The 26,709-nt window shown below is 53.9% G+C and overlaps 1 long non-coding RNA gene across 1 annotated transcript; it reads left to right on the plus strand.

Annotated features, from left to right (window-relative positions):
- Nucleotides 1-19,211: 19,211 nt before the first annotated feature.
- On the plus strand, nucleotides 19,212-24,405 carry LOC115334156. Its single transcript, XR_003921053.1, has 3 exons — nucleotides 19,212-19,370; nucleotides 23,526-23,663; nucleotides 23,984-24,405. It is a non-coding gene; the product is annotated as an uncharacterized LOC115334156 (long non-coding RNA).
- The last annotated feature ends 2,304 nt before the right edge of the window (nucleotides 24,406-26,709 follow it).

A 26,709-nucleotide genomic window follows, 5' to 3' on the forward strand; every position in this document is an offset into this window, starting at 1 on the left:
AACCATGTGCACCAGTCACGCCAGGGGAAGAAAGAAAGTGCAAGTCACTCTACTTCACAGAGACAAGCAGGGACATAACGCTCCCAGTTAGCAGCCACAAAAGGAACAGAGAAGAGATGGTCATCTGCTAGTCTAGCTTGGAAGTTACTGGGTTAATATGTTGAAAATCTAAAATCGTCTTAGGTGTTGGTAACTGAAGTCTCAGGATTCTGACTCTAATTCATTTGATCTGAGTTTGGTTTTCCCACTGATAACCAAACTCAATCCTTAGTCACAATATCCAGAGAAAGCTTTTGAAAATGGTATGGAACCACACGTGAAAACTGTAACTGGCATAAAATTAACTGCTTGGTAGAGGTATGCTCATGATTATTAGACAACTTGAGCAAGTGGACACCCACTTGAGCTGGTGAAAGTTTACAGCTCTGTCATTTTGCAAAGGCTGCCTTGTGTGGCAAGTTCATGGCTTGCCACAAATCTAGCATAATTCAGGATTTACTCACCATCACAGCCAACTCTTCTGACTGAACACTGAGGACCTGATTTGAAATTCAAGATCAAAATTAGACTTATATTTTTTTAGGCTCTAATCCAACCCAGCTATTATGACCTGATGCTATGAACTGATGTCACACTTTGCTGATCACTGTTGGCTCAACTCAGCTGTTCATATTAGCCTCCAGGAACAACTGGTGGCTCAGGACCTTACCATACATTCAGCCATGCATTGACTCTTTTTGCATGTACTTCTCCTGCACCAAACCTTAGTCCTGTGTATCTATCACTGCCTCATCTTAATCAGTCACATGTCATCTTTGACCTGTCCAAGACAGAAAGCCAGTCATCCTGTTTACAGCTGATGAGTACAAATATGTTCCTCTCCTTTCCCTGGCTGAAAATCCCCACTGTTGAGGATGCAGTCATACAATCACAGAACTAAAGACTGGTTGAGTTTGGAAGAGGCCTCTGAAGGTCACCAGGTCCAACTAGTAGCCTCAGGTAGGGCCAGCTAGACCCATTACCCAGGACCATGTCCAGGCATCTTTTGAATATCTCCAGGGATGAAGATACCACAACTTGCCTGGGCAACCTGTCCCTGTGCTCAGCCACCCTCACAGTAAAAAAGTGTTTCCTGATCTTCAGAGGGACGCTCCTGTGTTTCAGTTTGTGCCCGTGGCCTCTTGCCTTGTCACTGGGAACCACTGAAAAGAGCCTGGCTCCGTCTTCACGTCCCATCCTGGTATTTATATACACTGATCATATCCCCCCCCGAGTCTTCTCTTCTTGAGGCTGAACAGCCTCAGCTCCCTCAGCCTTTCCCCGTGAGAGATGCTCCAGTCCCTTCACCATCTCTGTGGCTCTTCAGTGGACTCACCACCTCTGTGGACACTCTCCAGTATGTCCATTTGTCTTGTACTGCGAAGCCCAGCACTGGGCACAGTACTCCAGCTGTGGCTTCACAAGTGCTGAACAGAGGGGAAGGATAACCCCCCTTGACCTGCTGGCAATACTTTGCCAAATGCAGACCTGGATACCATTGGCCTCTGCCTCAAGGGCACATTGCTGGCTCATGGTCGACCTGGTGTCTTGGTGTCCACCAGGACACCCAGGTCCTTTTCTGTCAAACTGCTTTCCAGCTGGGTGGCCCCTGGCATGTACTGGTGCATGGGGTTGTTCCTTCCCAGGTGGAGGACTTTGCACTTCACCTTGTTGAAGGTGAAGCCCATTTCTCCAGCCTGGTGAGGTCCCTCTGGATGGCAGCATGACCCTCTGGCATATCAGCCACTACTCCCAGTTTGGTGTCAGCTGCAAATTTGCTGAGGGTACACTCTGGCCCATCATCCAGATAGTTAATGAAGATGTTAAACAGGACCGGACCCAGTATTGACCCCTGAGATACACCGCTAGTTACCAGCCTCCAGCTAGACTTTGTTCCACTGATCTCCACCCTTTGGACCCAGCCGTTCAGTCAGTTTTCAATCCACCTCACTGTCTGTTCATCCAGCCCATGCCTCAACAGCTTGCCTGTGAAGATCTTACAGGAGACAGTGTCAAAGGCCTTCCTGAAGTCCAGGTAGACAATATGCACTGCTCTCCCTGTGTCTTCCAGGTCAGCCATTTCATCATAGTTTACCAAGTTGGTCAAGCATGACTTCCCCCTGGTGAATACCTGCTGACTACTATTGATTGTTTTTGTTGTTGTTCATGTGCCTGGAAATGGTTTCTAGGATTAGCTGCTCCATCACCTTCCCAGGCATGGAGGTGAGGCTGACTGGCCTGTAGTTCCCTGGGTCCTCCTTCTTGTCTTTTTTGAAGGCAGGAGTGACAGTTTCTTTCCTGCACTCCTCCCAATTGCCACAATTGATCAAAGATTATCAAGAGTGGCCTTGCAATAACATCTGCCAGCTTTCTCAGTACTCTTGGGTGCATCCCATCAGGGCCCATGGACTTTTGTAAGTCCAGTTTGCTCAAGTATTCCCTGACCTGAAGCTCTTCCACCAAGGGTATGTCTGCCTTGCTCTAGATTTTCCCATTGGTCTCTGGGACCTGGGATTCCTGAAGGCCGGCCATGCTGGTAAAGACTGAGGCAAAGTAGGCATTCAGTAATTCAGCCTTTCCCATGTCCTGTGTAACCAGGTCCCTCACCTCCTTCAGCAGTGGACCTGTATTTTCCCTAGTCTTCCTTTTGTCACCTACACACTTACAGAAGCCTTTCTTGCCAACTTTGACATCCCTCACCAGATTCAATTCCAGTTGACGTGGCTGAAAGCATCAATCTCAGCAGTGAAAGGGTTTGCAGTGTCCAGATAGGCACCGATGTAAATGCCTGTTTGAACTGATCAAAGTCAGACTGGGCTTCCTGCATCAGAACAAACTTGACATTTTTAGGCATAAGCAGGATTATCAGGAATACTCCTAATCGAATATCCACAAAAAACTCAAAGGACATCCCTAAAGATATCACTGGCTAAGCAGAGGAACATAGCTTGGTTAAAAAGCACTTGCAGGTAAGATTGGACAGTCAGAACATCCATCAGGCAGGTACAGCTCCAAGAGCTGTTGGACTCAGCTGCAGGGTTAGAGCGTCCCAGTGGGATCTTCAGCTTACAGACATGGAGTTGAAAGGGACCCTGAGCACTCATTGGCTCCATCCTCCTGCTCAAAGCAGGGCTAATTTAAAGGCTAAATCAGGTTGCTTGGAGCCTTATCTTCCTTACAGGTTGTAAATAAGTTGGTCAATTACAAAGCCAATGCAGAGGCAAGGTATCTTCTTGTCAAAAACATTGACTAAGTCTTGGTGTTTTTCAGGGAGCAAGAGTCTGAAGTTTCTTGGGTTTTGGGTTTTTTTTTTATCAGCTCTAGGTGACCAGTGACAGAAAAATTGGTTGAATGGTACCTGGCAGGTCTTCTAAGAGATAACCAGTTTCATGGGGAAATGCATCTTCTTGACAAAATGGAACTGCTTGGTCATGTGATGATCTTGGGTGAGGAGTCAGAAGGGATAGTTTCCAAAATAATAGGGTCAGAGGTGAAGATGTCCCATTAACTGCCTGAATGAGATCAGGAGAATGCTTCAGCAGGACAGAAACATTGCCACCCTGAGGAACCTGAATACCCCTGAAATTACCAGTAGCACCAGAGCTGACAACCTAGTAGAACTGAGATTAGACAGACTCCACCTGAACATTAGGCTGAAGTTTACCTTGCAGGAGACAGTTCAGCACAAACGAGTTGTGCAATTGGAAAGGATATTTACTAACAAAGTAGAAAAGATCAGCTCTTTATGGGACTTGATGGTAGAATTCCCACGTAATTTCTGGCTGGGAAACAATAGGAAAATATCCCAGTTTAAACAAAGCCCTGTCTGTCACCAGCACACTTTCTGTTCAGCAGAAATGCACGTTCATGTTGCATCAGCTGGCACTGCGTTGACTGTAAGGTCTACATCTGCAGCTGGTTTGACTTCGGCAAAGTATACTTAATCATGAAGAAGACACTACTCCTCTTGTTGACTTAAGAAGAGGTGGCATCAACCTCCCATCTTTGTTTCTTGCTATATCTGCCTTAACATTTAATGGACCACATGACATAGCCCCATTCTTGGGGCTGACAGGTCTAGACATTAAAAACGCTGCTCAGCAATGCATCTACTTCATTAACATGGGCCTTAGAGTCTGCCCTGAATCCACTGATGCTAAAGGCGTGTGACCAAGGGTAATTTGTAACTAAGAAGTCCCATTTCAGCAGAGGTGGCCGTGTGCTCACCCTTCACTGTGACCACAGCCTCTCCCTTTTCTCTTCTTGTTTTCCAAGTAACAAACAAAAAACCCACGACGAATCTTTCCTACTTGCATGATGCTAAGTTGTGGCTCTGGAGCTGGGCCACTGGTGCGTAACTGGGGGTGGCTGCACAGCTGCAGTGCAAGCAAACTGTCCCGAGAGGAGGCAGTGGAGAAGACTGCAGTGATTGCATTGTGATACAGAAGAAGTGTTAGAGCTAATCCATTGCCATCTGTCTTTATTTTGCTAACCCGTTCAGTTGGACGCCACATAAGTGCATTCACAGCAGATGAGCTGGGAGAGCCGTGGCATGGCAGCTCTTGGATTACTGGCATGAAAAGAATCCTTTTGTTCACGAGCCAGGAAGATTAGCTGCTGCCACGTCTGTGTCTGGTTTGTAGGACAAGAAAGAGAAGATGCAGCTCTCTTGCTGCCTTGGCCACTGCTTTGTGGCATCCCAGCTCCAGCTCTTTTCTCACCTCCCTCTTGCTTTATCCTTCCTCTGCTCCTTCCTTCCTGCTCTCTCCTCATCTTGAGCTTTCTCTGCCTTTTCCATCTGCTTCTCTCCTCTCTTGGCATCTTCTCCGCTTCTGCTTGAGTGCACACAATATCCCTTCTCCTCTTCCCTGAGTTCAGGCGGGCAACAGAAAAGTTCAGAGCAGCACAGCTCCTTTCCACCGAGGTGCTTTACCTGCGGCCCCTGCTGCGAGAAAAATTGGCTAGCACCACCTGATCCTAGGCAATTTTGTTCACAGCGGGTGCTGGGGATAAAGCGCTTCAGTGCAAGGCGGCTGCGTTATTCTTAATAGTGGGGCTGCCAGTGCCAGTTGGGTGAGCGGCTGCTCATGGGGCTGCCTTCAGGAGAGTGGAGCTGGGGAGGGAGGAGGTCTGGTCCATCCGGACCCTGTGGCCATGCGCTGCTGAAGTCTACGGAGTGGCGTGACCCATTTAGCAGTTCCCCAGACGACTTCAGGCATGTCGTGACCCACAGTTTGAGAACCGCTTCTTTCAGCAGATGCAAAAGCCCTCTGTGTCCTTTAATTTCAAGAGTGCCATGCTGGAAGGGGATGCCCTTTGCATGCCCTCTCTGCTATACCTGCAGACTCTCTGCAGTGTCACCTATGCAGAGCACGAGGGAAACCCAGTCGTCTCTGGTGTAGGGGTAACGGCACAGTCCGCAGCTCCAGGGCAGGAGCGCAGGATTGCACATCTGCCTCCTGCATGCCAGGCAGTCGCTGCAGGCTCGGTGGGAATGGTCCTTCCTCTGTCATGCATACCTAGGCTTTGCCAGTTCGGGTCCCAGCAGGACCTGCAGATCCAGCAGAGATCAGAGCTGCCTCCTGCTAATCTTTCCCGCAGAAGAGGACAAAGCACAGAGGTGAAGCAGGGAAGGGAAATGGGAAGAGTTCCTGTTCCTCCATCACCCCGTCTCGGCCGCAGAGCTGGGCACGCAGCTTCAGCTACCACTGCACTGCCCGTCCCTGGGCTTGGAGAGGGCTGGCACGATGTGCACCTTGCAGCCAGGCTTACTGTAGGCAGATTAACCTCGGGGCTGCATTCCCAGACAGATGCTGGTGAATGGGACCCTCCCCCACAAGCTATCAGGGAAATGCAGCCTTGTACCAGACAGGATGGCCTTCAGAAATGGTTGGGGACACTCACAAGCTGCTTGGTGGTGTGCAAGAGTCCCAGGCATACTTTTATAATATCCTTAAGTCTGCCCTATACCCTGCAGTTATCAGGATCTGCGCCAAACCCAGCATTCCCAAATGCAGCACACTGCCACACATGCAGTGACTTCTGCATAGGGCTAGAAGGAGTAAAGGCGTTTGGTTGCTTCAGGTGTTGCCAGGCCCTCACTAACAGAGATGAAAGCTCACCCAAGTGAAAAGATTCCCCAGAAAAGGGTCTCTCAGTAGTGCCTGAAATGGGTGCTGTGAATGAGAGTGATGGTGTGCCTCCAGGAGCCAAGCTGCTCCCTGTCCCTCCGATACTCAGTCCTCCTCCAGCATCCTTCACAGCTACCTTTGACTTTCAATCCACATTCATGAAAAAACTTCATAATCTCCCTGACTAGGGAAGGTTTTGGGTCATATACAGATGGATGGAAGGAAATTAATTTTCTGCTTGGGCACTGAATCGTCCTAGGAGAAGACCTTCATCTCACACTTCAGCTCGCTGGACCATGCAGGCCTGTTGAATTTCCTCATGTGACACTGCAGGGGGCTGTTTGGGCCCTTCACAATCAAGTAAGAGTCAGATACATAAAAGACGAGAAATGAGAATCCCTGCTCCCTTGCAGGGTGAAAAAGCCCCCGCTGACAAGAACACAGCCAGAATTTGCCCCCCATGGTTTTCAGAGCTCGTCAGTAGTTTGGGGGTGCCCAGTGCCTCCGAAGCTCAGCACATTCATCAACATGGGGGTGTCCAAGACCTCATGCTTGTCAAGTGTTTTAGGGTGCTATGAGCCAGGTACCTGCAATCACCAATGGTTTGTGAAATGTGGACAAGAAATGTATGAGGCCTCCACCATTGCTTTGTGCCATCTCCTGGGAGCCAAGAAGGGATCTGACTCTTTGCACATCACATCCCTGCACTGGCTCAGCAGTTGGACAATCGGGGTCCTTCCTGCTCCCCATGGCAGAGCTGAGCACCCCTCACCGTGGGATCTTCTGCAGCCAGGTGAGGCCATGGTGTCTGCAGCTTTCCACTTCAAACCATCCTTGCAGATGGACCTCTCAAAACATCCTTGCACGTGGACGGTTTTTTAAATGGTGGTTGCCTTCCCAGTCCCCACCTGCTCCCCGTGGCTTGGAAGCAACATGGCTGCAGCGTTTGCATGGTCACGGGTCTGATCCTGTCCGTCCTCACACCTCTCTGCCCTCCCACGGGCTGAGTCCCTGCACGGCAGCAGGAGAGGGGCCACAGCATGGCGAATGTGCCTTCTCCACACATGCACCTGGGGGCTTCTCCCACCAGCAGCGCCTGGGACCAGATGGCAGATCCATCACCGGGCAGGTGCTGTGGCGGACAGCGAGCGGCTGGGGTGGCTGGCATGGCTGGCGGGGGGTGCCCATGCAGCAGCACAGTGGGGACTGCCAGGTGCTCAGTTCCCGTGGGCAGGAGGCGAGACGTGCCGGATCATGGCTCCCCGCGCTGGCTGGGGCTGGCGATAGCCCTGCCAGCACCCCTCGATCAGATGGGAGCTGAAGGGCTGCCTGGCTCTCCGTGACTCAGCAATAATGCTTTGGGTAGTTAACATTTCATTATCATTTTTAAAGGCTAAGTGGCTTTTACCACCTGAGAAGTATATTAATGGCCCCAGTAAAACACTCCCCTGAGTGCCCTAATGCTTCTGTTATATCGATTCATTTCCCCCCTCCCCCCTTTCCTTCTTTCTTTTTTAAAACATTTTTTCTCTCTCCCTGCATGTATTCCCCCATTATGAAAAATACACACTCATTTATACGGTGCAGACAGGGGGAATAATGCCGTTCTCCAACTAATAACACTGCTGAATCCTCCCCTCCTCACTTGCTTATTACTCTCCACAGCAGAGAGACAAGAGGCAGATGGTGACAAATTCCTTCCCAGCCCCCGCAGATGATCAGATTATGCCCTGAAGCACAAGGGGTTTTCTTGGGGTTTGGGGGTGGTTTCCTTCAGGCTCTGGAAACCTCCTTTCCCATGGGTTGTGCTGCTGCCTGCATCTTCTTCCTTGTGCAGAGCCCGTTTCCCAGGACGGGGACATTGTGTGAAGGTCCCTTAGCATACATCTCGAAACCTACACAAGAGATCAAGGAAGGAGCAGTTTGGTGCTGCATTTCAGGGCTAAGCTGAAAGAAATAACCGAAATGAGAGTTTTGGTCATTTGCCAGGGCAGGTCTCAGCAGAGGGATGTGGAGAAAGTCTTTGGTTGGGGTCTGCTCTTCCTGGCACCCTGCTTACTGCTCAGAAGGACATCGTGCCATGAGGCACCTGGTCACGGTCAATCCCAGCCAGCTGTCAGGTCTCCCTCACCCCAGGCACCATGTTCCTGGTGCCATCAGCTCTGGAGCCAGCACATGGGTCTCCTGCACCAGTGCTTTTCTCCTCTGCCCCTTTGCAGCCACTGTCCTCACCTGAAGGCTCAGTGCTGCCAGGCACCAGCCTGCTCTGTCCTCTTCTGTACATGGGTTGCAGGCCCAGGAAAAGTTGGATCACTAATGCCATCTTCCGCTGGCTTCTCTTCTCCTGGTTCTCCAAGCAATTCTACACTTCCTTTTCTTAAATCTCTTACAGTTCAGGGACAAATTAATAATATAATTATTACTCATTAGTAATCAGTATTTCAAAGCCTTCTGTAGCCTCCAAGAAGCTTCCCAGCATTCCCATCACAAAGGTGCCCATTTCCCTATCTCTGCATCAACATGCAGTAAAAGAGCCACCTCTCCCCTGCACAGCATATCTCTCACTGCCCCATAGATAATTAGTTTATAGACTTATTACAGCCAGGGTGGGCTTTTTGCTTTTCCCTCAGGGTGAAGCATCACAACAGAGAGCCAGAGGCATCCTCCTCCCCAGGAACATGTTCCCATCAGCCTGACCTCTGCCTGCTGTGCTCAGCCCATCTCCCCTTCCCCACGGACTGGCTGCAGCCACCCCGATTTTGCAAGGCAGCTACCAAAGTGGTATGGCTGGCTTCCAGCTTCCCTGCTTCTCACTCTACCTGCACAGTCGAGATCAAATGACCCCCAGGATCACCCCCCCACCTAACCTGCCTGCTGCCCTCCTGCCTCCCAGCCCTGCTTCTTCCTGCACAAGCTGATGATCTGCTCAGGCTTGAAGGTCTCCAGAGCAGGACTAGCAGTAACTCTCATTCCCATGCTCGTCTTTGCTTCTTCTCTTTGCCCTACTGCTTCTCTCAGCTGTAAGGGGACATAAGGCAGCCACGGAAAAGGTCTCAGAAAGGCTCTGGGGGTGCTGGGGATACATCTTTGTGCTGCCCGTGCAAAATGAGGGAATAGCTTTGCTCAGGTGACGCATGTGGTAGGGCTGGATTCACTCAGTGCAGGCTTGTTGCACACAACAGGAAGCAGCTCACGATATCCACACACATACAGCCTCCATAAATCCAGATCAACTACATGCTATTTCCATGGGTTAAACTGAGTTCTCCAAAGATCCCGTCCCTCATGCATGGATGGTTACTGTTAAAAAGGTGAGCATTTGCCTTGAATGCAACCTGATCAATCCTGTCTTGAACTCTATAGCGTGCAGGGACGTTCTGAGTGGGGGCCTTATCCCAACCCTGTGACCTTGGCCTCATGTCCAAGAGTCCAGCAGCATCACCCCTTGTTCTGCATGACCCTGGTGAGCCCACAAATTGCTCTGCTTATGCCTTTTCCCAAGGTCTCTTGCTGGACCTCTCTCTGTGCAGAAGCAGAAGATGCCATCTTCCACCTGGGTCCTGGGCTGCCTCCAGCATCCTCAAGAAATAAGAAAAATGGGGGAGCTAGTCTCCTTCGTTCATGCTCAGCAGTGGGGACTGTAAGACGGGTTCAAGGCTCCACTCCATGTCAGCTGCAAGAGCAGCTCCAGGCTGGCATGCACAGACATGTATAGGACGAGGCAGGATGTCTCTATCCCTGAGAAGATCTTCCCTGCCCACAAATGCAAACCCCAAATTCCTGGATGCTGCCAGCTGCACAGATCAGGCAGGAGCCTCCAAATCCAGATTTGGTAGCTGCTGCTGCTGGGTCCCACAGTGAAGGACTTGCCATGTCACCAGTGGCGCACACGCTGCTGTGTGAGCTCCTCTGAGCTAATGGACTGGGACAGCAGAGCTGCTGAGTGAGGAGTTGTTGTGCCATGGGCTCTTGCATGGCAGCACTTCAAACTTGATGGCAACGGGAGGCTGTGAAAAGATGGTGATAAACGTTCCTGGTGGAAGAGTCTCAAAAGGCTTGACACATTTGTTACCTGCTGAACTTGGGAGCTGGGAAGGGTTTTTAAAACCCCAAACATTTTCACGGTGGTTTTTTTGCTTTATGGAATGACTTCCCAAAAGTGGTTGCCCTCTTTCCTCCACCCCTCCCTTTCATCAAAAAGCCATTTTCTAATAAATAAAATGCCAATTTTAAAAGATGGGAAAGCAGAGAGCATCCCTGACAATGACAGGTCTCAGGCTGGCCTAATCACCAACTGATCGTGTTCTTCTGTTGGTGAAGGTCACAACTGAAAGATGCTCACCACTGTTCCAGAACCCCACAAGACTCCTGTGGCATCAAAGGACCTCTGATGTCAGTGAAGGCTTTGTAGGAGGGGATATTCAATCAGTGATATTACCCACCATTAATAACCTCTCAGCCCACCCAGCAAAGGAAACCCCAGCAGATGTCTGCAGGAGTGTTGAATCTCTTCCGTGTCACAGGCAAGGGCTTTCTTCCTCCAAAGTTTTTCTTCTGCAGCTGGGATCCCTGTTTCTGCCCAGCAGACACCAAATGAAGATGGAGAAGCACAGCCCTCCGGGAGGGAACACCCAAACCTGTGGAGACATCTGCATGGGGAGGTGATCAGAGAGGAGAGGGCTGGCAGGTGGGGTGCTCACGGCCTCTCTGCCCCACAAAAGGCTCACTCCAGAAAAGGGCAGCTCTAGAAAACCTCTAGAGGGTCAGCTCTGGGAGACGCCACAGAACCAGGCAGAGCAGAGTGCCTGGGGGGGCAACCCTTGGTATCAATACTGGGGGGCATGAAGGGATTGAAAGCAGCCCTGCAGAGAAGGACTTGGGGATACTGGTGGATGAAAAGCCGGGCAAGAGCTGGCAATGTGTGCTCACAGCCCAGCAAGCCAACTGTATCCTGGGCTGCATCAAAAGCAGCGTGGCCAGCAGGTCGAGGAAGGGCATTCTGCCCTTCTGCTCCGCTCTGGTGAGACCCCACCTGCAGTACTGCATCCAGCTCTGGGGTCCTCAGCACAGGATAGACATGGACCTGTTGGAGTGGGTCCAGAGGAGGGCCACAAAAATGATCAGAAGGATGGAACACCTCTGCTATGAAGAAAGGCTGAGTGGGGTTGTTCAGGCTGGAGAAGAGAAGGCTCTGGGGAGATCTGATTGCAGCCTTTCAGTACTTGAAGGGGGCTTATAAGAAAGATGGGGACAAACTTTTTAGCAGGGCTTGTTGTGATAGGACAAGGGGTAATGGTTTTAAACTGAAAGAGAGTAGGTTTAGACAAGATATAAGGAAGAAATTTTTTACAATGATGGTGGTGAAACACTGGCACAGATTGCCCAGAGAGGTGGTAGGTGCCCCAGGGTTCAGGGTCAGGTTGGCCAAGGCTCTGAGCAGCCTGATCTAGTGAAGATGTCTGCTCGCTGCAGGGGGTGGTGGGCTAGATGACCTTTAAAGGTCCTTTCCAACCCAAACTGTTCTATGATTCTATGGTTCTGTGAACTCCAGGTTCTCAGCTCAAGGGAATGCCTCTGACACCGGCTGTGCTGATGCACATGTCTCCATCCCTGATTTTGACCAGGAGTCACAGGAAGGTGAGGCACCCTTTGGTCAAAGCCGTGTTGAATTTGGCACCAGTAGCACCAAAGCCCACCGTGTAACAGAATACATCAGTCATGTAGCTCATTATTTCCAGTCACAAGACATGATTTTTCACAGAGAGTGGGGATGGACCTTGGGATATTTTAAACCCTTTTTTTCCTGACTGGGGCAGCAGTCACCAAGCCAGATTCCAGTGTGACTTACTCCAACATGCTGCCCCATCTCAGCTGGAGTAACAAGAGCTTCGGACTTTTATTTTTCTTGAAAGTTTCTTGCTATTTTTCTGTTCTCAAAGTTTTTCCTAAAGACTGGCAGTTCAGTTACATCCACTTAAAGTTAGTTGTTTGGCTATGTAACACTGTACAGCGCCAAGAGCCAGTAGGTTCCTACTGCCTAGCCACAGATGCTCTGTTCCCAGGATCCTCAGTTTTTCCTTGTCCCTAAATCTGGGGAAACATACTCCTCCCAGCATTTATTCTTCAATAGGCAAAGCCTCTAATTCTTTGCTGCCTTTCTAAATGACCTTTCCCTATCTCATCATGATCCCCTATCTAAACTACGTGGGACAGGCAACTTCTTTCCATTGTCTCTAACATTTGTTGATATAAAACGGATTTCTTATCTCTGATGAAATATACCTCCCCTTTTCTCATCCAGTTTGTTACTATTTCAGGTGAGCTGCAGAAATTAACTTTAGCAGTTTCTCTCAGTACTTTTCTCCTCTAGGAGCTCACAGACAGCTTCATGCACTGCCCAGCCCTATGGGAAGGAAGGCTTCAGGCATCCTTAAGAGCCACTGAACCTCGCTCCAGCCTAGAGGGACTCAGCCCTCCCCTCGTCTCTTCCAGACCTTGACATCCTTTGCATATATATCTTGACCTCAGGCTCTCTGCATGCCAGCCAGGGGTGTGCTCCCCTGTGACTCTCTGGCAGCTCTGGAGGGAGGAGCAGGGACAGTTTGTGGGGCAAGAGGCACAGCAGCAGCAAGAAGAAAGGGAGAAGAGTTTTACCACACCGGCCAGGATCAAGTAGTGACTTTAGCAGCTGGCTAGCCTGAGCCCACCGAGCTGCCTCCAGAGCAGCCCTGGCAGAAGCTGTCAGCTCTCAGACCTGACCACCCCCTTTAGTTCATCCCAGAGGCTTTGGAAGCCAACTGCACACACCAGCAGTGGCACAAGCTATCGAGGAGGACATCTGTTTAGGCATAGTAGGAGCCTTTCATTCCCAAGAGCTGAACCTCCAGTGGTCCATCATGCCCTCCATTTCAGTGCCCACAAGCGATTCTCTGCCCACCTCCCAGCCCCTCTCTCCACCTTGCCTGCTCCCCACTGGCTCCCCAAAGCATTAACTCCTCTCTTCCCTCCGTGTGCCCACTTTCCCACCCAGCTCCTGCTTCTTCTGTCGCCTCAAGCTCAATGACATGTCGCTAGAGTGGAGGGGACACGGCTGCTAGGTGGATCTGCAAAATACGGTGAGATGAGGAAGCTGGCTGAAACTGATGCCCAAGTCTGCAGACTGTCACATTCAGAGCTGCTCTCCTGGAAGTGAGAAAATTTGGTCCCGATAGTAACACTTGGATCGCTGCTTTGCACAGATGTAACTCCTTTCTCCAGCTTCTGTTTTAATACACGCATTGCTGCCTATTCCTGGAGATGCAATTCAGTGCACGCTGCCGGATGGAGGGAGCAGCCCATGAGACCAAGTCAGCTTGCCTCTGCAGCCAAGGGGCTTTCCATTGTTCTCCAAAAATGTTGGCCAAATCCGGAGATGTTCTGCCCCAGGGGATCATGCCTGGCTCCGAGCATATCCCTCAAAAAAAACACCCAGCCCTCAGCCTACAACCATTGCATTTCATGGGAGTGGGAGATTTGGGGACTGAGATTAAGACACCATGCCCTCCTTTTCTTTTGCTTTTACCAGTCTGTGCTAGCTGGGGCCAGGGGTGCTGGAGTGAGGCAGTTGAAGCAATCAGTGCTCTTCAACAGCACGTTGCTGCAGCCGTGTGGTGTCCTGGCAGCCGGAGGAGTCTCCACTGGAGTGGGATGGGCAGCTGCGCATGTACGGTGGGACCTGGATCGCGCTGCAGCTGCAGCACTGAGCTGCCTGGCTTTGGGGCTTTCCGATTCACAGCCCTAATGCAACATTAATGGGTTTTGCTGGCGCTGAATATTTATAAACCAGGAGCAAGTTCCTACCCATCTACCGAGAAACTGGGGTCTGCAGGAGAGAGAGTAGACACCCGGCCTCTGTCTCACCATGGGGGGCTGGCCAGGACCCTTCCCACACTCTGGGCAATGGGAACTGCCCTGTCCACCCACTCAGGAAGGGGAAGAAGATGCAGACAAGGAGGACCCAGGGCTGAGCTGTCCGCAACACCTCTTCCTCCCCTTTCAATGCTACATCTCTGCCTAAATTTGTGGAAAACCACACAAGCTCACACCAACCTGCCTCCCTCCCCTCTCCCATCTTCCCTCCCAACACCCCCATGCTGCCATACCCCTTCCCAATGCCCAACTCTCCCAGCGAGGGTCTCTTGTCCCCCTCCTCTGCTCCCCTCAGCATCCCCTTTCCTTCCCACCTCCCAGACCAGACATCTCCCTTCCCCAACGCCTGCTCTCCTTGCCTCAGTATCGACTATTTCCCAGGGCTCCTTCCCCTCTTCCTGCACATGCCACATCCTGGAGATGCCACCAGGACCTGGTGGCCGCATGGCCCCTTCCCTCCTGGGGGAGGTCCCCACGGCATTCCACAGCTCTGGCCAAGCCGTGCAAACCACCGGTGCACGCGGGTGGCACGTCACGCCAGAGGACTGTGACCACCAGGGCGGTGAGGAGACCCTGTGGAGACCCTCTACTGGGCCCCGCAGGCTCCGTTTCACACTGCTGCACACAGCAGCCTGCACTGACTGCTCCAGATAAGCTTTTTCAGCAGGAAAAGCACACGGAATAAATGTTTCTTTTCCATTTTTACCCGGTTTCGAAGGGATGCTCTGGTTTTTGCTTGGCTCTTGAAATCTTTTGTGTGGAGACGGAATAAAAAATCACCATGCTATGGCTATCTGGCTGTCCAGAGGGATACGCCAGCCCCCAGGGGACATCACTTTTGGGGTGCGGGCACTTTCTGTCCCACCCAGCCTCCTTGGACCGCTCTTTCTGGGGGAGGGCAGGTGGAAAGCCCTCCTCCTGGGTGGAGGGAAAGCCCAGGCAGGCTCCAACGCACCTGGGGCAACACTGCAGCGAGGAGCAGGACTGGGCTCTGCTCCAGCTCGCCTTACCTTGCACTGGGCACTGCAGCTGAGGGGGCTCGGGGGGGGGGGGTCCTGGGGGCCAGGCTCATCCCCCCTCCCCATCCCCACCGCCCAGGGAGCGCCCGGTGGCCCAGGCCACCTCTTGCCTATCTTGTTTGAACCGTCAGCTGCAGCAATAAAAGCACCTCCCCTCCCCAGACCTACATTAAAAGAGCTGGACCTAAAATTAATTTAGCCCTGCTCTTTGTTGTGGACAATACAGAGGGGATATTGTGTGTGGGGAGAGAAAGGCTTTTTGTTTGGGTGAGGAGACAGCGGCGGTCTGTTCTTGCGGACATCTGAAAACAAGGCTGGGAAGAGCGGCCCTTTAAGTTCGGCTGAAGCAAAAACACACAGCCCCATCTCACAATTAAACACAGTATCAAACCGAGAAAGGATCAATTGAGCCTAAAACAGAAAGCTCCCCATGTGACAGATTCCAGAAAGTACGTGATACACCATGCCCAGGGCTAGTACATGCCTGCTGTGTTTCCCAGTACATGATTAATTTGACTCAGGGCAGGAGGCTGCAGGCAAGGGATCTGCAGCACACACTGAAAAGTTTTAACACTTTGAAGACTGGAAGCGCGGCTGAGCGTGAGAGACAAAGGCAGGCTGCGAGGAGGCACGGGCTGGCTGGACAGGCAGCCTGGTTACTCTTATTTTCTGTTCATCGCCAGCAAAGGGTGTGTTTCCCGCTCGAGGCCAGCACCGGGCTCACATCCCCCCCATCGAGCATCCCTGCCTGCATTCCCTGCGGGGGGCTGCTCCCCGTGGCCGTGCTCCTGGAGAGGATTTTGGGGCTGGGGGGGCTTGCGGTCCATGGGGCAATCCCTGGGCTGCAGCCTCTTCCCTTGGGGCGGGTGACAGGGGTTACTTGGGGAGGACGTTTGCTTCCCTCGCCCAGTCTCACAGGTGACCTTGGAGAAGCGCTGATTAGAAACAATTAATATATTAGTCCCTTAATTGCTGGAGAGCGCAGATGAAGCCAACGGGCACTTTCTCCGGGAGGCAAGGGGTGGCGCTGCGACACCAGCAGAGCAGCCTGTCCTGGTGGGGTGCAGGCTGGGGACACTGGGGTGGCATCCCCAAAGCTGCCCCCTCCCCCGCCCTCCACTGGCTGGCCACGGGGGGACACAGCTTTTCTAAGGGCAGGATGCGATCTCGGCCAAGGGGTGCAGGCTGGGGACACGGGGGTGACATCCCCGGAGTCGGATGCCCTCTCCCCCCGCTGCCCGGCCGTGGGGGATGCAGCCCTTCCGACAGCCGGACGTCACCCTGGCTGAGGGATGCAGGCTGGGGACACGGGGATGGCATCCCCAGAACTGGGTCCCCTGTCCCCCACTGCCCAGCTGTGGGGGATGCAGCCGTCCCTCGGGCAGAGCTCACCGCCCCAGTCAAGGTCCACGCCACCAGTCCTGCACGCCTCGCTGTGCAGGTGGTCCTCGCCTCCAGGCCCCAGGCTGCCATCCTGGGGGCAATGTGGGGCCTGCGGAGGCCTCGGCCGTGGGACGGGGGCGACCAGCATGCAGCAGCGGGGGCTGGCATCTCTGCGGTTCAGGCAATGCAAGTCCCCTCTGAAAGCAAACCAAGCCCAGGCTGCGACTGCACTTGCTGGGATGGCTGGAGACAGGACCCAGCAGCTCTGCTGCTTGCTGCCAGCCTCTTTCCCCAGGCCTGGGAACGGTGCTAGCTTGAAAGCCCCTGGGAGCCATACTCCCCATCTTCAGCCCCAGCTCTGGACCCTGCATGCTGCCGCAGAGGTGCTGCAGCCCACTGCAGGGAGCCAGCCCCAAGCCACGGTTTGGGACAGGAGGAGCCCCGAGAGCGCTTGTCCCTGGGGGAACATCCCAGGGCTGCTCTGTTCCCTGCCAAGCTGAGCCCCAAACCTGTGCTAGTTTTCCCAAAATAGCTTTGTCAACAGGACAGCTCAGGCTGTCTTGGGAAGGAACCAGACCCTCAAGCTACTGGGGAATGAGCCCCACAGGCATTTGGCACCATTGCCTCTTCATGCGACTCTCCAGGGTCACGCTAAAGCAGTTGAGTCGTCTGCATGCGGGATGCCGCCAGGACAGAGCCAGCGAGTAGCGGGGTCAGCCCGTCCTTGGGCTCTGCTCCCCCCAATAAAATGCAGACACTCCTGCCTGCCTCACAGAGGGGCTCCGTTCATTATCCGCTGCAAAGTGCTCCGAGATCCTCGGATCAAAGGTGCCGTCACAGCGTCGAGCCTGATTATTATTGATTATCCGTTTCAAGCCAGGTCCCAAACGAAGCCAGCGAGCCCTGAACACAGAGGAGCTGAGGGAGGGCCCAGCAATCGACTGGCGATTTTTACTGCGGATGACCCGAGCCAGGGAGCAATTTCTGTTCATCCATCAAGGAAGATCCAGGCGTGAGCAAACAGTCAGGTCATGGGCATTCATTTTATTATTAAATCCTAAAGGGGCCGCGGCTCGTGCAGCTGGATGTAAGTGATCTTCGTGTTAAAAAGACGAGCTTTGAATTTAATTTTGCAGCCAGGCTGATAGACCTGGGGATGACTCAGCCAGAAGAACCAGCCAGGCCTTCTCTTCAGGGAGGATCGGATGCAGCCAGGGAGAGTCAGGGGCCAGCTCCCAGCACAGCACAGCCCTCCGGTTCCTCCTGAAGCTCCTGTTGTCCCCACTTTGCCCTCCTATCCTCACTCAGGCCGGCTCCCCCTTGCACTGTGTGCCAGGGTGGCTGCCGCTCAGCCTGCACTCATGTAGAGGGTTGTGCCTGTGCTGGGGACAGGGTCAGAGCTGTGCTACTCCAACAGAAGTGCAGGTAGAGTGAATTGCAACAGTGCTCTGCTGGTGTGAGGCATCCCTGGAGCAGGAGCGCACACTGCGCAACGCGTGGCTGCACCACGCACAGCTGCACCACACACGCTGCACCGTGCACAGCTGCACCCTGCACACTACACCGTAAAGACCGCATGATGCATGGCTACACCACACACACTACACCGTAGGGACTGCACCACTCATGGCTGCACCACACACACTGCACCATGCATGGCTTTAGCACGCATACTGCACAACGCGTGGCTGTACCACACACATTGCACAGCGCACACCGCACCACGCACGGCTCTACCACGCACGACGCACCACGCATGGCTTTACCGTGCACGCCGCACCACGCACGCTGGTCCACGCGCCCTGGGCCGCACACACGGCAGCGCCGTCAACACCGCGCCGCACGCGCTGCTCCATGCATCGGTGCACCGTGCACGCTTGTACCGTGCATTCCGCACCACGTGCCCGGCACCACGCACAGCTGCATCCACGGCCCCCTCTGTGCCAGGAAAGGGGACAGGCTCTCTGCCCCGGTCCGGCAGGACCAGCGGGGCAGGAATCGGCGAGGCGGTGCTGCTGGCAGGCAGGATGCTCCTGCCAGTCAGCCATGCGGGAACGTCCCCGCAGGGGCTGCGAACTGCTGTCGCTCCCAAGACTGTGGGCGCGGGGAGCCGAGTCCCCCCTTCTCGCATCCCCAGGAGGTCGCCTGCAAGGAGCAGGGGACGGCGCCGAGCAGGCTCAGGGCGTCCTGCACGCTGGGAGCGGAGCGCATCAGCCGCCTGTAATCCCTGGCGCCCTTCCTCGTCCTCCCCCTGCCCCCACAAGACTGGCTCCACTTTCCCCAGCAGGAGCCCAAGGAAAAAAAAAAAAAAAAAAAAAGGAAGAGAGAGAGAGGGAGGGAAAGAGAAGCTAAAAATCTGTCTTCTTTAATTAATGAGGCAAGCCAGCCTGGAGAGCACGTTTGGGATCGCAGGCCCCCAGCCAGGGGCGAGCCGGCAGCCAGGGCCGGTGACATGGAGGAAGAGAGATGGGGGGGAGCGTGGGGGGAGACAGGCATGGCTTTTTATACTCTCCTGTTAACTGATCCACGGAGCTTTCCTGGCATCGGTTTCAAAGGTATCCCTTCACTAATCCGCCGGGCTGTTCCAGGATGGCGGTTTTGACCAGCAGGAAGGGGGAAGGGAGGGAGGAGAAACGGTCACAGGCAGACTGCACCTTTTCACAGCCCGCAGGAAAGAAAAGCAGTGGGGGGAAAAAAAAAAAGGAGCGGAGGGTGGTGTGGGGCCGGGGAGGGGGGGGATGCTGGTGCGCCTGGGCTGGGGAGCTGCGAGCTCGGCATCGCGGCCGCTCGGCCGGCACTGCGGACAGCTTGCTGCAGCGTCCGGGGAGGAAACCGAACGGCACCTTCCAAATATAGCTCCTACCGCGCATCTGCCCGCCGAGCGCTGCAGGTATCCCAAACACGTCTTCCCCAGCGGGCTTGGCTTAATATAGGCAGACCCCCTCCCCGCCGCCACGGGAGCTGACCTTCCCTGGTGGGCCGAGCGGGGCAGGAGGATGGCTCCTGCTCCGGGGTGGGTACCACAGGGCAGGGCACCCACCCCAATTCCTCGCGGGGCACACCTCCCACCACGCAGTGCCTCGGTGCAGCGAGGGAAGGCACGCTGGCAGCCATGCGGTGCGCCGGCACACTGGGGCCAGGTGGGAGGAAGGTGGCCCTGTGGCATCTATCCCTTGGGAAGGGCCGTGTGGATGCCACTTTGGCCGTGCCAGGTGGGGGGGACGGAGCAGATGCACTGGCTTTCGTGGAGAAGCGGCCCCTTGGGACCTGGTTACTGGGGGACCAGATGCTGCCTGCCATTAGGCCAGGGGACTTTTTCAGTTTTAGTTCTTGCTGCTCTGTTGTTGTTTTGATTTAAAAATGCAGCCCCGGAGAGAGCCTGGGTGGGTGCCCAGCCTGCTGCAGGCTGGGGGGACTCTCCAGCCAAGTACCCTGCCCCACCATCTCCCCAGCATACCAGCATCATTTCCTCAAGTTGTATTTCAGCCCCATGAGCTACTGCCCGTCTACCTTCAGCAGCCTCTGGCAGCACAGGGCAGCCTCTGCCTGTGATGCGGGACTGACCCTGGCTCTGCTGCAGCTATCACCAGCAGACACCAGCACCCATGGCCCATCCCTCCACGGAGCAGAGATGAGATTGCGAGCTCAGCAAGAAACCCTTCGCAGGGCACCGTTGCAGGCAGCAAGGGTGTTTGGTCATTAATGTCATTTTTCTAATTGCAGTCAGACCTGGGCACAGAGTCACCACCTGGGAAAAGCTGCTGGTGCTGGCCCGGGGAGTAGCTGCAGGAAGAATTTGCTTATGAGCTTTTTTTCTTGTTTTTTCCAAGGGCTGGCAGTTAGAAAGATCAGTCTGCGTGACACAGAGAGAGCTACGCTAAGACGGATCTCGCGCCACAGCTCTGATTTCTCTGTCAGGTCAAGGCCAGTTTGCTAAACCGCTTGTTCTGGTATTGTGTAAGATTTGGGCAAAGTCAGGTAAAACCTTCACCCTCCCTATGTCTCTCTGAAGTAGCTGTATTAGCTCAAAAACCAGATGTATTCTGTTCTTCAGAATATCTATCTAAACTAGCATCAAAATGGCTACAAAACTCCCCTTCAGTATAGGAAAAATGTCAATCCTTCGTTCAATAATATTTTTACAGGTTCTTGCTTCCCAGCAAACACCCTGAAGTTCCAACAGTGCCAGCTTTGCATAGTTTTTTAAAGGCCTCTTTTTGAGTGAAGGAACAAGCTTTTTTGTGTAAAGAAAAAAAACCCCAAACCCTCCTGCACAACCTAACAAAAATGGTATGGTGCCGTTTGGTATTGAGGACTGCGCTGGCTTCCAGAGCGCACATGGGCAGGGCTTTTTTGGTCCCTCCAGACCTTGCCCACCGCGTGGACAGCTCTTCTCCTTGCTGCCGGGAAAGGTGCTGGGAGGTCGGTGTAGCTGCATGCACAGTCCCATCTCCCGGGCTGGAGTTTGCGTACTGATCCTCTTATCTGTTGAGAAGAGGGATGGTTCCCCCCACACCCGGCTTTGCCTGGAGGCCCCCAGGGAGAGAGGAGAGCCCTTTTTGTTGCTAAGCTCAGCCTCTGATGCTCCCAAGTTCCAATGTACTGAGAGAGAAACTGGTGCATGCTCCTGTGCAGAAAGTGCATCAAGGAAGGTGGTGGGAAGGAAGCTGGGGAGGGGCCAATCACCTGATCCAATTTTACACCAGAGTGCTGGACACATGAAGATGGTCCCATGTCCCGCAGACAGGGAGGTTTGGACAGCTGCTGCCTCCGAAGGGGAACACCGCAGCTTGCCGGGTCATGCTGGCAAGTGTGCTCCACCATACCCAGTACAGAGACCTGACTAACGTTACACCGACTGAGTCACATTTCTCCCTGACCTTTGTCCACGGGCTCGTTAAAATAATTGATCCTAGCCATGACAGTCACACAAGGACCAGATGCTTGTCACGCTGCCTCTTCGGTGGCTCCTTCCTTCCCACCGCTCTGGCCAGACCCAAGTCTTTTTTTGCCAGACCTTCCCTTGCCCTGCATCCCCCTGGGGCCACCATGGAGCAGTGCCCCAAGCAGCATGCCCCAAGATCAGCAGGCTCAGTTGGCTCAGGGGGCTTGGGAAAGGTGTCTAGCTGCTGCCCACAGGGACATCCAGCCGGTTCTTTTGCTGGCTTTATCTCCAGTGTTAATTATTGCAGCCCCAGGTGGCATTGTCCCTTACTATTACATGGTTGACCTGCATCTAATCCATCATCATCTGAAACCCTCTGCCCCATCCTGGCACCCCTGTTCGCCCACAATCCCCCCAGCTTCCATGTGCCCCTCGCTTTGTAACTCTTGCATAAACCAAGTTACAGTTTCAGGACAGAATCAAAGAAAAGCTCCTTAATGTTCATCCAGCAAAGAGCGGTGAATCTGGAGACCCCTGGGGCGGACGAATCCCAACCAGGCAGGAGCTCAGAGCTTGCCCACGGTGGCAGTGGGTCCCTGCCATCCCGTCCTCCTTACCCCCAGCTGCGAGCAGAGATGTCTCTCAGCTCGGGCTGGCTTTTTGGGTTGCTCCCCACTGCGAGAGCAGCACAAAGGAACCCTCCCCACTGGTGTCCAGGCCAGCAGCATCTCTAGCGCATGACTTGTAACCCGCCGAGCCCGCCGCTGGTCCTTCACACGCCGTGAATGATAACAGGGAGCCGCAGCCCATTGTCTGCCGGCCGTTGCGCCGGTTTGTCAAGTTTGCGGTTGCATTTTAATCCTGACGCCTTTTCAAAGCCCAGCTGCGCATTGTGTGGGCACAGGAATTCTTGACTTGCAAATCCCCCTAGCATTAAATTCAACCTTCTGGGGCTATGGTGATCGTCCGCACATTGAATGGGGGGCGGGGGGGGTGGGGAGAGTGGGGGGAGCTTCTTGCCCCCTGCCATGAATAACAAGCAGATGAGAAGCAGCAGAGGACAGCAGAGGGGCTGGAGGAGCCTGGTGCAGCCAAGGTGACAGCAGTGGTGACTGTGAGGCTGGGTACGGTACTCAGCAACGGGATTTGTTGCCAGCTTGCCAGCTCCCCTCACCCCTTGCCTGCCACGCTCAGTTTGGTGCCTACAGCCGTTAAAAACCATATGCGGTCTCCGGCAAATAAGGTTCAAGTGTCCCTTGGTGTCGGACCACAGGGACAGTCCTCAGTGCTGAGCCAGAGAGAGGAAGGTGGAAAGGACGGGTGTGGGATAGCAAAATCCTGCCAGTGCAGTGCCAGCCGATGGCTGGGCTGGGTCACGCGGGTGGATTTTAGCCTTTTCCTGCCTGTCTCGGTCTGTTCCAGAGCTTGGGAAGCCACCCTGCAGGCTGGAGCCATAGATGCTGTCCAGACCCATCTGAAGCAGACACAGAATAGGAGTCTGCCCATGCGGGTGGGGGTCCAGCCTCGATGACCCAGGCGGTCCCGTCCAGTCCTCTGGTTTAATGCAAGCCATCCTCCTGCTCTGAGTGGAGAACAATAGGCAGCCTGTGTACGAGGAGATGGGCCTGCTGCCCCAGCTCTCCTACGGGCTGGCTGAACCATCCTCAGACCAGTCGGGCAAGTTTTCAATGCAACGGAGTTGGTTTTTTCATTTAAAAAAAAAAAAAAAACAAAAAACAAAAAAACCACACATTTGTCAAAGCTGAAATGTTTCATAGAGCTGTATCGTTCAGGCAGACTTTTGCCAAAAGCCGGGCAGACTTTTGGTGGCAGCCTGCCCGATTTCCTAACCCTTTGCCTAGCAGACAGCCTCCAAACCCAGGTTCCCAGGACGCCTCCAGGCTGCCAGGGCTCGCAGCTTCCCGGCCCCATGCTTCACGGGAGGTAGCAGGCAGCTGAACTGCCTTTCCTTGCTGCAGTGGGAGGACACCGACTCCAGGCACTGCTTTGCACAGGACCCCATGCTGCAGGAATCCCACGCCTCACCCCACGTCTCTTGTCTCTTCCGTGACGTCTCTTGTCTGCTGGAAGCGGCCCCAGCAACCCTCCGGAGCTGGGGCAGCGCGGGAAGTGTCAACTGACAGCTCTGCTTTGTTTCAGGGGGAAGAAAGAGAAACACAATCCCTTCTCATCTTCTCTGGTGGCCTTGCCTAACTTCTCAGTGCCTCAGTTTGCCAGGTTCTGGGATCGTAAAGCCCTGTAAAAGACTCGGAGATCCTGGCACTCGGGGGGAGGAAGGTAAGAATTAAAACAATAAGAACAACTGGCTCCCAGACCCCTCTACCACCTCTTGGACCAGCACTCTCCTTTCCCCTCCTCTTCACACGCTATCATGTGTGTGTGATCACTCTGTATGTCCTCACCTCCCAGGACCCCTCTTTATGTTCTCCCTGTCCTGCTTTCCTTCTCTCCAAGGCCCAGGTATGCTGCAGCCATCCCTGCTTCGGCCAGGCTTCCCTCCTCTGCTTCCCTGCCTGCTCTGCTCTGTGCAAGGGCTCAGAGAGACAAGGTGGTTGTACCCCATTCCTTCTTTGTGTCCCCGAGCTTTCTTCATCTAGGGAGAGCCCCTTGCTCTGGGCACAGACCACAGTCAGGCTCGGCGGAGTCTGGGAGCAGGGACCACTCACTGGGAGCCCGGAAAATTCAGGAGTATGAAACCTGCACAAGGAGAAAAAGCATTCAGGTTCCCCAGGACTTTGGGCAGGAAGGCAGACCCTGACCCCAGCTGTCCTGTCCCAGCAAGAAGCTGGCCGCTGTCTGTTGGCCATACAGGACCTGGAGGCTTGGAGTGACGGCTGTCCCCAGAGCATCGCTCTCAGCTCAGCAGCGTTCCCCGCACCAATTGGAGAGAGAATTATCCACTGTTTGTTTGCCCTGATTTGTTTTTAACAAAACTGTGCTGCTGGCTGTTTATCACTTCATTTTCCTCCAGGAGATGAGGCAAGCGAAGGAGATCAGCCAGAATAAAACATGACCTTTATGGGCTGTGCTGTGGGCTTGGACTTTCCACCTACCGCCTCTATGTACCAATGGGGTCTGAGATGAGCAGATGCCAGGTGCCATGTTTGGTGCTGGCAGAGGAGCAGCATATGTAGCTCTGAGCTCAGGCCCACGGGATACTCCCCAGCGTGTGCTCATGACACCCACCCAGAGAGTTTTTGTGCCACAGCTCAAGTCACTTCCTCACACCCAGCAAATTCCTCCTCCTGGTCCTCGTGTGTCCCCCCCCAGTGAATCTCAGCAGAGGAGGGCTGAGTGCTTGTGGGGGAACATCACACAAGACACTGCTTCTGGGTTGCTGCAAAGACCCAGGCATGTAGGGACTGTCTCCCTGGTCTTGTTCAGTCCCCAGACGGGCTAATGTGTGCAGCATCCCTTAGGCTGGGGATCTGAGGGACTTTGCTCCCTGAAGTGCCCTGTGTGTGAAGGCAGAGTCTGCACTGACACAGCAACATACAGCCACGTGGAAAGATGTTCTTATCAGCGTGTGCCGAACACCCAGCCCATGCCTGCCTCTCCACTCACGGCTCTCCAGCCCAGCCTGGGACCTGCCCTGTGAATATGTGTGTGCTGTTTCAGGCAGAGCTGACTTGGTTCCAGCCAGGTGCTTACCAGCCTGGGCTCTAAGCACAGCTCAGGTCTTTGCTATTGGGAAGAGTATGGAGCAGGCTGGCTGGCTCACCCAACTCTCCAGCCATGCCCTGCTTGCTCCCCAGACCACCATGCACTGGCCAGCCTTCCCAGGGGCTCCTCCTGTGTCACACGTGTGTGCATGGCCACCCCCCTCCCCATGTGGGTGAGCTGGGCTGTGGGCAACAACTTTGTGGTGAGGGGTCTGGCGTGGGGGTAGAAGTGATGTCTTAAGGGGAGGCTTAGGAAAGCAGGGCTCTCACCACAAAATGTCTCTGTCCACCCAGTAGCCAACATTGAATGCCAGGGTGTGGACCACTGGACAGGGCCATTGGTTCCTACAGGGTGCTGCTGAGCCTCCTGGGTGTCCACGCACTCCTGCTTGGGGATTCACACCCAGTGCTCCTGTAGCATCCTCCCCATTCTTGTCTGGACCCAGCCTGTCTCTCCCTCCCTTTCCTCAGAGGGGGTGTGAGGCTCTCTCCATTGTCATTGTTACTGCCTCCAGCCCCAGGCTGTTCTGTCCAGCGACCCCTTAGACTTGTCATTATTTGGAAGCACAGTGCGTACAGCACATCTCTTCCAAATGCATGGCTCTAGACAGCCAGATACCCTTGAGATATGTTCTTGGTCCTGAGAGGGGCTGTGGGGTGCCTCTGTCCTGGCTTGTGTGGTATTCAGACAGGAACTGAACATTCATTGCATTTATGACAGACTCTAGCTGTGAAAAGACCTTCTCTGACCTGTTTTGGGACAAAATCCAAAGCCTTTCTCGCCATGGATGCATCCTGAGTTTTGAATGCTTTTACTGAGTAGCAGTGGACACCAGAGATGTGACAATGGACCAGAGAAAGGGTACCCTGGTGGGGGTATCTCTAAGGGGAAGACGGGAAGACATCCCTTCTGGTTGCCACCCTTCACTCCGCATCTGAAGGCCAGCCTGGAGAGAGGTCCCCAATCACCTGAGCCAAACACTCTCTGCACGTGGACACAGTCTGCTGAGCTCAAGAGAAGGCTTCGACATCGCCTGCCTTTCTCAGCATTCAACTTGGGCAGCCTCAGCTGGCTGCCTGCTTTCTGAGTATCCCACTCTGAAAGCGATCTGCCCAATGTCCTAGTGGCTTCTGGGGGACTAAAGAACACTGAGTCCCAGGCCCAGAGGGTGGCCATGGGGACCTGTGTGAATGGGGACAGTGAAGGTGACAGTCTTGAGCTTTTGTGAGAACAAAGCGTTTTTCAATGATATGTCTTATCTCCTGCTTCGGTGTTTGGGTGAAGGTCCTGAGCTTCAAAATCCCCCACCTAAACCACCAAGAAAGTTGTCCTCCATCCCCACCAGACCCCCCAGACATGGTAAGTTCAAGTGATTTTTAGTCAGAGCTAAAGAATACCCCTTCAGGACACAGGAGAGCCTTTGGTCATGCACAGGGAAGCAGGAGGGCACACGGCCTTGCCTTGGCAACTCCGGGAAGGCAACCAGCTTCTTGAAGGCATTCAGGGACACCCTGGGAGAGCACTGGGGATGAGAGCTAGCCTGGAAGACTGCTCCACAGCCTGTCTTCCTCCTCCCTCTGCTGAGTCCCTGGCAGGTAGTGACATAAACCAAGCAGGTTTGTTCACAGTGACATTTTAGAGGATGCCTCCCAAAGATGAG

This window comes from Aquila chrysaetos, chromosome 22 (assembly GCF_900496995.4).
Source record: "Aquila chrysaetos chrysaetos chromosome 22, bAquChr1.4, whole genome shotgun sequence".
In the NCBI taxonomy this organism is placed as follows: Eukaryota; Metazoa; Chordata; class Aves; order Accipitriformes; family Accipitridae; genus Aquila; species Aquila chrysaetos.